Genomic DNA, 13,987 nt, shown 5'->3' with positions numbered 1-13,987 from the left:
CAGGAGATGCTTGCAGTTTCTTAATTGGAAGCAGACCCCAATCACTTTTGTCTTTGGCTGTGACTCAAGTAGTGTTGAGTCACTGAACATCAGTCACCACTGAGTCAGGGGAGAGAGTATTGTTCATGTCAAACTGCACCACCCTTCTATTCAGGGATGGACTGGGACCAGAAATTGTCCTGGGAATTTAACACACCAGCTCTTTATTTTAATTTTTTTGAGGCCCCTTATTATCCAAATAATCATATTTCTGCACTGAAGATCGACAAGCCCATCTGCCATTTGCCAGAATTGCCCTATGGCCAGTCCATCTCTGCCTCTACAGTATACCTATCTCAAGGGTGAGCAGCCCACTGAACATACCATGTCTCTATTAGCGCTGTCTCATGATACAATTTACATTCAAACGGTGAGCTTCAAAGCATATACCTCCCTCTGGACAGTTTGTTAACACGTCATTAACAAACTGTCCAGAAGATCCAACGATCCCATGTTATAGAGAGGTAGACACTCCTTTGCTGCTTTTCCCCCTGAAGCTATCTAGTGAAGTCAGCCTGGGTTTAAAACTGTAATTATGATCAAACTTTGCATCTGTTTAGATTTAGAGGTGCATTATCCCAAAAAGCCTATTTATCTATAAAACCTGTACAAGGTGAAATGACCCAAGTTAACTCTGTTTAAAGAGGCTGAGGGAAGTTCAGTTACAAATTGTTCACGTCAAATGGCTTGAATCTTTCCTTAATGGTACTTATAGACATATGATATAACACTAATCAATGAATGAAACCTTTTAGGTTGTGCCCCTTTCTGTCCAATGAGGTAWTTTCTAGACAATATTTCTTTCCATTTTAGGGAACCCCTTTTGGCTTAGGGGCACCCACCCACAGAGGCAAACGTACTGTATAGCCTCTTTAAGAAAGACTGGTGGATTATGGCCATTGTTGATTAGTCACGTCTTTTGCAAATAGTGACTWTTAAATTAAATCCTAGCACATGTGATTTGGCAGGATATTTAGATTCTTTAGCAGGCATTACTTTCCAGACTCTGGTAAATGACCATAAAATGCCATGCAAAACAATAAACAGACAGATCCAACCTGGTTTTCATAAAGCGCATGTTCTTGGACACACCTCAAAGAGAACAAACCAAATGTTCGGAATGGTGTTTTTTTTGTTTTTCATGCAAACAACTGACTCATCAAGGAAAGCTAAGCGGCATATGGTTTGATTCCATTATCCCGAGTCTTCTTATTTGTGTTCCACCCTCCCATCCCGATGTTTGAATATGGACCTGAGACACACAACAGCTGTCTGCTAGTAACTAGAGTCTTAAAGATACTAGGGTAAAACATTTTCAGATGAAGTTTAGAATGAAACACTTCATTGTAAAAGCGTGTTTCAGTGAGTGGGGATAGGGGTTACACCATACATGAGGTCACCCTTGATCTCTCCCATGCTCCTTGGAGATAAAGAAGGGATGGGGTGAGGAGTGGTGAGATAAGGGATGAGTATGGGAGCTCTATGATATAATGTCATGAGTAAAGGAGCGCAAGGTTTTCTCTGCGTGAATAATATGAATGTGTATATGTCTCCTCTCAGTCTGCCAACCTTATGAGGGAGGGAGTCAGAGCCAGGGGGCCCGGAGAGCAAGGAGCCAGGCACAGCCAAGGCTATGCACACACGCACAAGCACACACGCTTTCCTGACGTGAAACAGATGGGCAGTGGACCGAGTCATCATCAGTCACGGACTCAGAACCTTCTCCCGGTCACGCACTTGTAAGTACACTAATATGCCCACAGTGCACACTCACACACACACTTTCGCTCTCATTGCACTATACAGATGTAGGATCTTAATTTGAGCCAGTTTGCTACAGCATGTAAATAATCCTACAGCAACACGAAATGTAAATTATTATGGAGATTATAATTAATGGACATTTTTTGTAGGGGTTGATACATTTTTCACTACGGCAAATCAAGTCTGAAATTACAAACTTTAGATGCCTTTTTAAACCTTGAATACACTACAAGTTTGCATTTCCTGCTGTGGAGGAARATTCTCAGCAACAAAAGAGTGATCAAATTAAGAACCTACATCTGTATAGGGAATAGGGCGCCATTGGARACGCAACCATCATCTCCCACTACAGAAACCCATTAACTTTTCCACCAGGTCTTGGGCGGATCCTTAAACTTTCTCATTCAGTACATTTTCCCCTTGTTCTTGAAATGTGGATGCGTCAAAAGTGGTCAGAGGCATTGCACTCTGCATTGGCCGCACGTCGTGCACGGATACGGCATGTTAAACTGACTTAGTTATGTGGTGTGTTAGTCCGAGACAGGAAAGGAAATGGGACTCTCCAATCACTGGCTGCGACTGTTACTGACAGAGCTTGTCATTCACTGAAGGCCTCATTAGAGATGTTGTGCTGAAAACAGACCTCCGAACAGAACTCGTACTCTACCTCCTTTACTGTAGAATGATGACTTGGAGCTGTAAATGGAAACATATGCTGKCCTGATCCTTAAAAGAATTTCGCTAGGGCAATTCATACCAAATAGGGTGGACAACTAAACGACTGAAGACAAGTAGGTCCATAGAAAAATGTAACATAACATGGTTACAATAACAAGGAGTTTTCCAAAAAATGTGCAACAGTGATCTTAGTGGGTGACAGCATGTAAGAAGTGCATAATAGCTTTCCTGAAGGTAACCAACTGTCTGCCGTTGGTGGAAAGGAAGCTTGTAATCCATAGTACAGCAACGCTAACGATTGCTTTGYGTTACAGGCGAAAACTACACTTTTCACTCGAGGTCATGAACCTCTTACAGTACATAGTTGCGCTGGCTGATTACATTTACTAGACCATTTCTTAACAAATAGAGCCCAACATCCTTTTTTGCACAGTCATTCCAGCCAGACAACACATCATTACAGTCTAAACTCCCTTCTGTAGGCCCGTGGATCAATTTCAACCCCCCCTAAAATATACAGTGCCCTCCCTAATTATTGGGACAGTGAATCATTTAATTATGTTGGTTCTATACTTCAAAAGTTTGAAATCAAACAATGACTAAGGTTGAAGTACAGACGGTCAACTTTCATTTTAGGGTATTTTAATCCATATCAGGTGAACTGTTTAGAAATTACAGTAGTAAAAAGTTAAGTTTTTGGTCCCATATTCATAGCATACAATTACATCAAACTTGTTGGATGCATTTGCTGTTTGTTTTGGTTGWGCTTCAGATTATTTTGTGCCCAATAGAAATGAATGGTAAATAATGAATAARTTAGACGCACAAATATCATAACCCCCAAAAAATGCGAACCTCCCCTGTTATTGTAGCATGTCTTGGAGTATGATATTTGTACGTCTGTAACTTCGTCACTCATCATTAATTACGATTAATTCAGGATGATACGTAATCATGGTAGCATCCACATTAATGTAGAAGTGTTTAGAAACATATTATATTCTTATTTACAATAAAAGTGACTCCTAAATGACACAATAAATTATTTAGCATTCATTTCTATAAGGAACAAAATAATCTGAAACACAACAAAATAAAAAGAGCAAATSCATCCAACAAATTGCGTGCTATGAATATGGAACCAAATACTTAACTTTTCTACTTTAATACACATAAGTGAATTTCTCCCAATACTTTTTCTATGTACAAAAAGTGATGTACACCCAATATGGATGAAAATACCCTCAAATTAAAGCTGACCGTCTGCACTTTAACCTCATAGTCATGGTTTGATTTCAAATCCAACCCTTTGGAGTGCAGAGCCAAAATAAGAAGAAACTATTCACTGTCCAAATAACCACAGGGGGTACTGTGTATATATATATTTTTTTAACTTTTTTGGGGGGGTCTCAATTTACTGTCAAGAGTTAGATTGATAGAATACACAAGGTGCAATTTWGAAATTTGGTTGTGCATCAGCAGTCACTTAATTAGCCCATGTCAGCTTAGATTGGTAAATTAGTCTAGCTGTGTCACGTGTGCTCCCTCTCCGGCCTCTAGGTCACCAGGCTGTTCGTTATGGTGCACACCTGTCACCATCGTTACGCGCATCAGCGCATAGTGACACTCACCTGGACTCCATCACCTCCTTGATTACCTGCCCTTTGGTTCCTTCCCCAGGCGTCATTGTTTCTGTTCCTGTGTCTTGTCTGTGCGTTGTTGGGGTTTTCTTGTTTTATATTATGTTACGTTTATTTATTAAAACACTCACTCCCTGAACTTGCTTCCCGACTCTCCGCGCACATCGTTACAAGCGGCCATGGATGTAAGGACACAGAACCACGAGCCACTGCGGCCCCTCATGATGAGTTCCTTTTTTTTGTGGCCCCCACCCCCATCAAAGTTGCCCATCCCTGGTCTATAGAGCTCCGCTCCACGGTTCTCTAGGAGGGCCCCTTGACGAAGATGAGAGTCTAAGGAGGGCAGAATTGTTATGTTTGCATATGACAGACAGAGGTTGCATCCCAAATGGCAGATTATTCGCTATCTAGTGCGCTACTTTTGACCTGGGCCCATAGCGCATATTAAACCAATGTACTGCCTTACTTTTGACAAGGCCTGTAGGGCTCTGGTCAAAAGTAGTGCACTATGTTAGGAATAAGGTGCCATTTAGGACRCTCCMAGAGCCTTGTTTCCTCTCCAGGATGATCAATACATTTCCTGTTCTGAAAACTTTTATGAAAGTTTGCCGGTTCTTTTGACTGYTTTAACTGGTTTCATTTGCGCTAGCTAAAACATATCTTCTGAGTCAGCCATAGCTGTTTAGTGTGCACCGTTAACCCACGCTGATAAGACTGTCAGTGATCCTAAGTGTGTAAATAGGGATTGTCTGTAAAGTTAACTTGTCTGTAAAGTTTAAATCACATGGAGAGACGCTGTCAACGGCGACAAAATTTGCATGTAGAGAGCGTCAATTCACATACACTGTGTAGAGTATGCCAACCTAATTGTCATGATAAACATTTGTATTTGTTATGTTCGCTACGTAACCCTGGTAAATTATTGTTGTGTGTTTTGACTCACTTTATATGTCCTACGGGAGCCAGCGTACCTGCCTGCGCTAAAGTTATTTTGTTAGCTTACGAACGTGAGAGTTGTAGCTAGTACAGCTGAGCAGTTTATAAAKAATTTAGCTAGTCTCGTTCGTTTACATGACATTATTCTCTCTTGAAATCAGAGATCCTCTAGTTTCCCAGCTGTAGCCTGCCTAGGTTATACAGGTGGGCTGCAATGGTTTTAGAATATGTAGCCTATTTGACTGATAAACCGTAGTTTACAGCCTAATACATTTTAAACAACATCTTTAGTCTACTTAACATAGGGAAGATCATAACAATTCCTCTAACTCCGTTWATAGAAACGATCCACGCAATTRATCAGCTTATTTTACCAGCAYTGCTCCGCTGTGAAAAACAKACTTGCTTTTTCATTTCATACGCTACRATGCCATAGCAGACACTCACAGCGGAGTTGTGCATTCTAAATCCAGCATGCACACGCTGGATTTGGGCTTAAGGCTGAATGGATGTGGATATGTCATCGAGAGCAACAATACCCAGATTTAGCAATTTAGAGATAGTTTGTGGGCAGCAKTGTCACATACTTATGAAACAGTGAGGAAGGGTGCTAATTAGATATACTTAGAAAGCTGGATAGTGTTTACAAATTGGCGGTTGACAAGTACAGGACCCTGCTGGACATGCTGCAGGAACCTGCTAGCAGCTCATAGATTAGTTAGGCAGTTCAGATAGGTTGAGGAGCAGATAGAGAACAAACAGTTGGCCCATACTGTATCCTCCCTCTAGCAGGTGTCTATAAGACCTTGGACATAAGGGAGAGGCATGCAATATCAAAACCAAGGACACGTGGTTAACTCCTTATCGTGTACATTCAGGGTTTCGACAGCCTTTTTTTGTTGCCTGTTTTGCATGTTATTTTGGCAATAATACGTGTCACATATCAGTTTGCAAACAATGTAAAATAATTATAATAATTCAGTTAATACAAACATGGTCTCTTCTTCTCTTTCTTAGTAAGGCAGCTCCAAAATGCAGGTGTTTCARCTTCCTCAGTGCTTTCTTTCTGTGGTGGTGGGGCAGCCAACGGAATATACGGAGCGTAGGGGTTGGTAATGTTCTTTAGTTGCGCCGTGATTGGCTCAGTGTTCTGTCACTYTTGGGGACACTAGGTCACCTCAAAATGTACGGGGAGAGCTCGAAAATTCAAGCCCCTTGGATGCTGTCATGAAGCCACAGATAAAAGGACATAAAATCACGTTATATCTACCGTAGCTTTGATTGGACTGATCATGTCAACATCATACTTTCAAAATCTTAGCTAGCAAGCTAACAGTCATCATCATGAATCAAGTCAACAATCTAATGGCAAATCCTTTTCAATCCTTGTCATATGAAGAGAAATTATAGATAAAATGTATCGGTGCTCATCGGCCATTGGAAACAAACATTACACAACAAACTGGAAATTGCAAATTCAACAATGAGTGATTTGGAAGGAATCAGTGGCTAACTGCAAGCGTTGCAAAGCAATCACTACCCTGCTATTCAGTAGAGTGGGTGTGTGGTCCAAGTCTGGGTTTAAGGGTCTCTTTTCCAAGTTTAAAAGGATAAACATTCAACATTGGCCATGCTGTCAATTCAGCATGATTTATGCTGTTTTCAAACCAACTGGAAACTCAGAACTGGGAAATCTCAGACTTCAGTGAGTTCAAGACAACTGGGAACTTGGGAAAAAAATAAGCTCAGACTAGGAAAATACGCTTTGAACGGTCATCCAACTCGGAAATTAGGCTGAATGATTTGTTTCGCTGCGAGACAAGGCTCGCTGATAGCCAGGTATAGCAGTGGTAAGGATTCGCTCCATGGTGCTGAAAAGAAAGCTCTGCTGTTGGGACAGATTCATGTAGGTGTAACAGGGTTGGTTATGTTTCCACTTGCCTCTAAAGAAATGTGTATTTCATATTCAAGCATTCTTATTGGTTAGTTCAATTCCGATGACAATAAGGCGTGTTGTTATTGGCCCCGCTTGCAGATAGGGGGAGATCGCAAACGTCAGGTCTCTCCAGTATGAAAATGTGATGCAAGGGGTAAATCACGATCTGAATACTGTATTCTATTTTTATATTTTACAATGTGTACAGTACAAGTTTGCTATACATTCCTGATTCATACATGTGTGGGTATAAGCACCTGTTAGGGATTGAGGGGCTTTCTGGGATGTAATTTCGGTATATGATTGCTGTATATAAGTGTGTTAGCTAGCATGCACTGATGTAATGGTCACATAAGCTCACTGGTAACACTGCTAATTTTACCATCGACAGCCATCAACATCGTTAAGCCCTGCACAACTAACGTGCTGTTTCCTATTTAACTCCAAGTATTTACACATGTTATATTTTGTATTGTATTTTGTTTATGCCCAGTATGAAAATGTGATGCAAGGGACTTTACCATCGACAGCCATCAACATCATTAAGACCTGCACAACTAATGTGCTGTTTCCTATTTAACTACAGATAATAAATAATGCTCAGCTGAGACCACCGGCTGAGGTGATTTCTTTGAACACAACGCAAGGAGAGTACGATTAGCATCTGTTACATAGGCCCTAACAGTTTGTGGGCACCGTTATAGTGCAATTAATGCATTGTTTAATGTTGTGTAGTGGCTTTGCTGGCTTGCGTCTAAAACATGTTTGGGGAGTTTGCCCCACCAAGATTTACATGCTAAAATCGCCACTGCTTACTGTAACACTTAAAAGGCTGCAAAAAAATGACTGAGGTAAAAACTTTGCTAAAACRCCAGTCAATTAAAGACAAAATTAGCTGACCAATCAGAACACTCAAATAATTACACACATGACTGCAATGGTTGAATGGGTGGAAAAGTACTAGGAACTGGTTGGTTTGGTAAATGACTGATGAAAGAAACATACACAAAACAACTTGCTCTTAAGTAAATACTTGAATAAATGTTAAATATTGTACCATGAAGTGGCTCCTTAATGTTTTTGACAGCGGTCTTGAGGCATACAAAGACCAACGCGGAAATATTTTGACATGAACACTCAATCAATATAGAACACACTTTTTGCTCTGTCATAGTTCACTGAAGCGCTGTGCCATTGACATTTTGCTTTTCTTTCACTCGTACTGTCCCTAACTTTGTTCCACTATGCTATTCACWAGAAGTAAATGTTACACCCACTATCTGTCTATGTAGAATGTACCGCCCCTCTGTCTGTGGCCTTTATTGAGTGTGTGGGAGAAGGGGAACCTGATAGCTTTGTGTGAATGGCATTTCTCACATAGGGAAGGACAGCAAATGCTATGAGGGGACTTCCTCGTTGTTAAAAGTCAATGGCACCCTATTCCCTACATTGTGCATGACTTTTGACCAGGGCCCATAGACAAGGACAGACAAACAAAACCTTATCAGTGTTTTGTTAATTGTCATGTTTTGTGGACAGCAGAAAGAAAAGATGCTGCCTTTGCAAAAGCTAATGGGGATCCAAATAAACAAACAAAATAATAATAATAATAATAATAACAATAATGAATACAATAAAAACTATATAGGGAATAGGGTGACATTTGGGATGCAGAGAAGGGTATTCTACCTAAGCTGAATGAACTAACTTGCTAACAATTGCTACCTCTTTGGCAGAGATCTCCCACCTCCCCCTCAAAACAATAATGGGACACTTGAGATCGTTGAGGAAGTTGCTACAATATAATCCTTCTGACACAAGACAGACAGTAAATAACACAAACACACACCACCAGAGACGTAGGAAATCATTCAAGATCATCTGTTTCTCCAAAATTCAAGGTTAAATTCTGTCAAAGACCTGCTGACATGCTATGGCATTTTATCGAATTATGACATAAGGCAAAATAAAGATATGACCATACAATGTCGCTGAAAAACAAGAGACAATAGAGATATGATGGCAGAATCTAAACAAAATACATGGAAAATGTCCATTCACATTTATCAAACACTGCTGACTGTCTGACCTCTTACAACCTCAGAATTTAAGACAGTGAGGAGCTGAGTCTGTCTCTGGGAGGTAACATGAGAAACCAAGAGGTCAAAGGTGACCTTCAGACAGAGTTATTTATGCCCTCTGCTGTTTCCCTTCCCAGGCAGACTCGCTTTGGCCCTTTTTTTTTGCCGTTCTTCAGCAAATGCTTTCCAGAGGTCAGTCCATCCCCCCTCCACTCCATCTTCCTTTCCTCCTCCTTCTCATCCTTCCCTTACTTTTCCTCCAACTCCTCCCTCTCCTTGACTTTATCTCCCTTCCTCCTCTTCCTCTCCCCATCTCTCTTTYCTCCTCTCCACCTCCTCTCCCCTCCTGCTACTGACCCCTTACCCYCCTCCTCTCCCTATCCTCCTCATTTCCCTGTCCTCCTTCTCTCTCCCTCCCCCTCTCTGTTCACTGTGGGAGTGCAGTATAGCACAGCCTCATTCCGGTAAAACAGCATGCTCTCTCTCTGACCAATCCAGGGCAGTCTGTGTTCAGCGGGGCAAAACTTATTCAGTTAGAAAAATATTATATTGAACAAACATGCTTCTCTGACATGTAGTATAAAGAATCATGGCAGCTTATTTCTAACATTTATAACTGCGGCATTCCACAAYGTTTGCTTACTGAAAGTAGACTAAAAGAGTTTGCTACAGAGAGCCTCAATCTTGGACCAACGTGGGTTTGAGGCCTTTAAACATTATAGGCATTGACACACTGTCTGATAATGGTTAGCCGTTGATAGATCGCGTTATAAAACGGGCGCTACAATAGCTGTCCACGCTGATGAGGTATACAACGTTTAACTTTATCTTAAGTGTTGATGGCTTTGGCTGCTCTGTCCGGCAATGTGTCTCATTTACTTGGAATCACCATGAATCAGGACGTGTTATAACAATAATATTTAAATTGGAGCAGTAAAGTGATAAAAACCAGAAAAAGGCTTTTAAAATGCCCTGTAGATATGTTTACCTCACCAGCCCCGTACATATCGGTCACAGATGTTGGCATACACTTCACATGTTGACAAGGACCTTGGTGGTGTTCCTTCTTTTAATGATATATCGGAGAAGATGGGAGTTGTCACCTAGCAGCATGCTCACAGAAATACACAAATATTCAAATGCACGCACGCACGCACGCACACGCACACACACACACACATACTAAACCAAATAAATAATATTTACACAACTACTACAAAGCTATGAGTTACAGCTGGAAATTCCTTCAAAGAGGGAACATAAATTAATCTGCTGACCCCAGCGAAATCTTAATCTACATAAACCAAAGGCCTGCCTGTGTTCTATCACACACACACGGACACACACAAACAAGGTCTGGGATTCATTTCCATTTAAAATCATTCCTATCCCTGTTATACCATGCAAATAAAGGGAGTGGGGGAGAGAGAGTGGGAGAGGGAGAAAGAAAGAAAGAAAGAGAAAAAGAGAGAGGGCCAGATGAGGGTTTAGTGTGTCTCTTTCACCCGGGTGAGTCAGCGAAGCGAGGAAAGCCGTGTCACACACTGGGACTTGGCACATTCATCACAGCTTGAGGAGTGACCGCGGGGGGCAAGAGGGGGAACGGTAAGTCAGCTTGCCCTTCAATAGAGCCACACTTCCTAAGGCCCACTTCCAACCATGTCTGGGCTGCCGGCTGGATCTCAGCCCCAGGAGGACATGCTCAACCCTCAACCCAGGATATCACTTCCAAAGCAGGGGAGAGGCAGACCAAAAGCGGGCCAGGTCAGTGCATACGGGGATACCCAGAGGCCTAGTCACTGCCAARGAAGCCGCTCCTCTAAGCCTGGACAAACATCGATATGAGGGTACAAAAATGGTGACACTCGCAAATCTACCAGCCACAGCAGATGAATACAGGGTGGGATATCATATCAGGGTCTGTATACATCAAGAGTCTCAGAGTAGGAGTACTGATCTAGGATCAGGTCCGCCCTGTCCATGTGATCTTATTAGTTGTGATTTAAAAGGAAAATCTGACCCTAAATCAGCATTCCAACTCTGAGACACTTGATACATACGGCCCCAGATGCCCAGTCAACTCCCTCCACAGACACCACAGTGAAAGTGTTAAAGCCCTGGGATAAGGTTAACCAGAAGTCTTACCACAAACCAGATTCTAGATGACCCGTATACACTGAAGTTATACAACTGAGGTACAATGCATTTGGCACAATGGTTGTGATACAATGGAGTGTTTCTGCACAAAAGCAATGACACAAACATTGTGGAGAGACACATGACAATGGTTGTGTAAACTTGTTTGTGCACACAAACTATTGTATCACAACCATTGTATCAAATGCATTCTACATCAGATGTACAACCTGAATGTGTATGCGAGGCCATTGAGGAACAAACTAGAGCAGGGTAATCTGAACTCACTCACCCTCATGAATACCCAGCGGGTGGATTTTGGACTATGTGAATTCTTATTCTAGAGCTGCCAGTGGATGTCTTAGAAGGACAGGGTTGATGTAATCACTGCGTGCTAGGAATATGGGACAAATACTAAACTTTTGACTACATTAGTACACACAGGTGAAATTTCCCAATAGTTTTGKTCCCCTAAAATAAAGCGGTTCACCCGATATGGAGTCTGCACTTTAACCTCATAGTCATGGTATAACTTCAAATCCAAAGTGCTGGAGTACAGAACCAAAAGTAATAATAATGTGTCACTGTCCAAATACTTTTGGAGCTCATTGTATCTTGTAGTGAACCTAAGTTAAATTATCTGAACCTAAAGAAAAATGATCTAGTCGTGGCCAAAAGTTTTGAGAATGACACAAATATAAATTTTCACAAAGTCTGCTGAGTCTACAAARGCAATTTGCATATACTCCAGTATGTTATGAAGAGTGATCAGATAAATTGCAATTATTTGCAAAGTCCCTCTTTGCCATGCAAATGAACTGAATCCCCCMAAAACATTTCCACTSCATTTCAGCCCTGCCACAAAAGGACCAGCTGACATCATGTCAGTGATTCTCTTGTTAACACGGGTGTGAGTGTTGACGAGGACAAGGCTGGAGATCACTCTGTCATGCTGATTGAGTTCGAATAACCGACTGGAAGCTTCAAAAGGAGGGTGGTGCTTGGAATCATTGTTCTTCCTCTGTCAAACATGGTTACCTGCAAGGAAACAMGTGCCGTCATCATTGCTTTGCACAAGAAGGGCTTCACATGCAAGGATATTGCTGCCAGTAAGATTGCACCTAAATCAACCATTTATCGGATCATCAAGAACTTCAAGGAGAGTGATTCAATTGTTGTGAAGAAGGCTTCAGGGCACCCAAGAAAGTCCAGCAAGCACCAGGACTCTCCTAAAGTTGATTCAGCTGCGGGATCGGGGCACCACCAGTACAGAGCTTGCTCAGGAATGGCAGCAGGCAGGTGTGAGTCCATCTGCACRCACATTGAGGCGAAGACTTTTGGAGGATGGCCTGGTGTCAAGAAGGGCAGCAAAGAAGCCACTTATCTCCAGGAAAAACATCAGGGACAGACTGATATTCTGCAAAAGGTACAGGGATTGAACTGCTGAGGACTGGGGTAAAGTCATYTGCTCTGATGAATCCCCTTTCCGATTGTTTGGGGCATCCGGAAAAAAAGCTTGTCCGGAGAAGACAAGGTGAACGCTACCATCAGTCCTGTGTCATGCCAACAGTAAAGCATCTTGAGACCATTCATGTGTGGGGTTGCTTCTCAGCCAAGGGAGTGGGCTCACTCACAATTTTGCCTAAGAACATAGCCATGAATAACGAATGGTACCAACACATCCTCCGAGAGCAACTTCTCCCAACCATCAAGGAACAGTTTGGTGACGAACAATGCCTTTTCCAGCATGATGGAGCACCTTGCCATAAGGCAAAAGTGATAACTAAGTGGCTCAAGGAACAAAACATAGATATTTTGGGTCCATGGCCAGGAAACTCCCCTGACCTTAATCCTATTGAGAACTTGTGGTCAATCCTCAAGAGGCGGGTGGACAAACAAAACCCACATATTCTGACAAACTCCAAGCATTGATTTTGCAAGAATGGGCTGCCATCAGTCAGGATGTGGCCCAGAAGTTAATTGACAGCATGCCAGGGCGGATTGCAGGTCTTGAAAAAGATGGGTCAACACTGCAAATATTGACTCTTCGTATCAACTTCATGTAATTGTCAWTAAAAGCCTTTGACACTTATGAAATGCTTGTAATTATACTTCAGTATTCCATAGTAACATCTGACAAAAATATTGAAAGACACTGAAGCAGCAAACTTTGTGGAAATTAATATTTGTGTCATTCTCTAAACTTTTTCCACGACTGTATGTGTGAGTGAAATAAATGCACACTACTGAGCCAAGCCAAACCGAACAAGCCACACTGTATTGGGCTGGCCTGGTTACGCATCCACCAGAGTTGCTGGAATCGTACTGGAAGTGAAATTAAAATATCTGAGCCAGTACAGTACAGTTTGAGGTCAGCACGGTTAGGTAAAATAGTATTTCTATATTGAGGCACACCTTTAGGGTGCCAAGAATGCTTGCTTGCCCCAATGCTGAGGTAGGTAGCAGCGTTGAGTGGTTGTGTTAAAGTTGTGGTCGCACTAGTCGATATGTGGTGGCAAGGTCTTTTAATACACAGAGGTTTGGGAGCCTAAACCACAAGCATGGCAGTGAAATTGCTCTGAGTTCCTCTTTTATGAAGTTATATTCATCAGTTGAGACTGCTGAATATAAYTTTGTATTCAATGGAAAAATTGTATTCAATGGAATAAATTGGAACAGGGTTCAGATAGAGTGGATACTAATTGACATTCATCATGACCAAACAAATAGTTCAATCAGCTTTTGCTATGACATGCCACAAGGGGCTTCCCGTGTGA

This window comes from Salvelinus sp. IW2-2015, linkage group LG20 (assembly GCF_002910315.2).
Source record: "Salvelinus sp. IW2-2015 linkage group LG20, ASM291031v2, whole genome shotgun sequence".
In the NCBI taxonomy this organism is placed as follows: Eukaryota; Metazoa; Chordata; class Actinopteri; order Salmoniformes; family Salmonidae; genus Salvelinus; species Salvelinus sp. IW2-2015.
Note: the sequence above shows the minus strand (reverse complement) of the source record.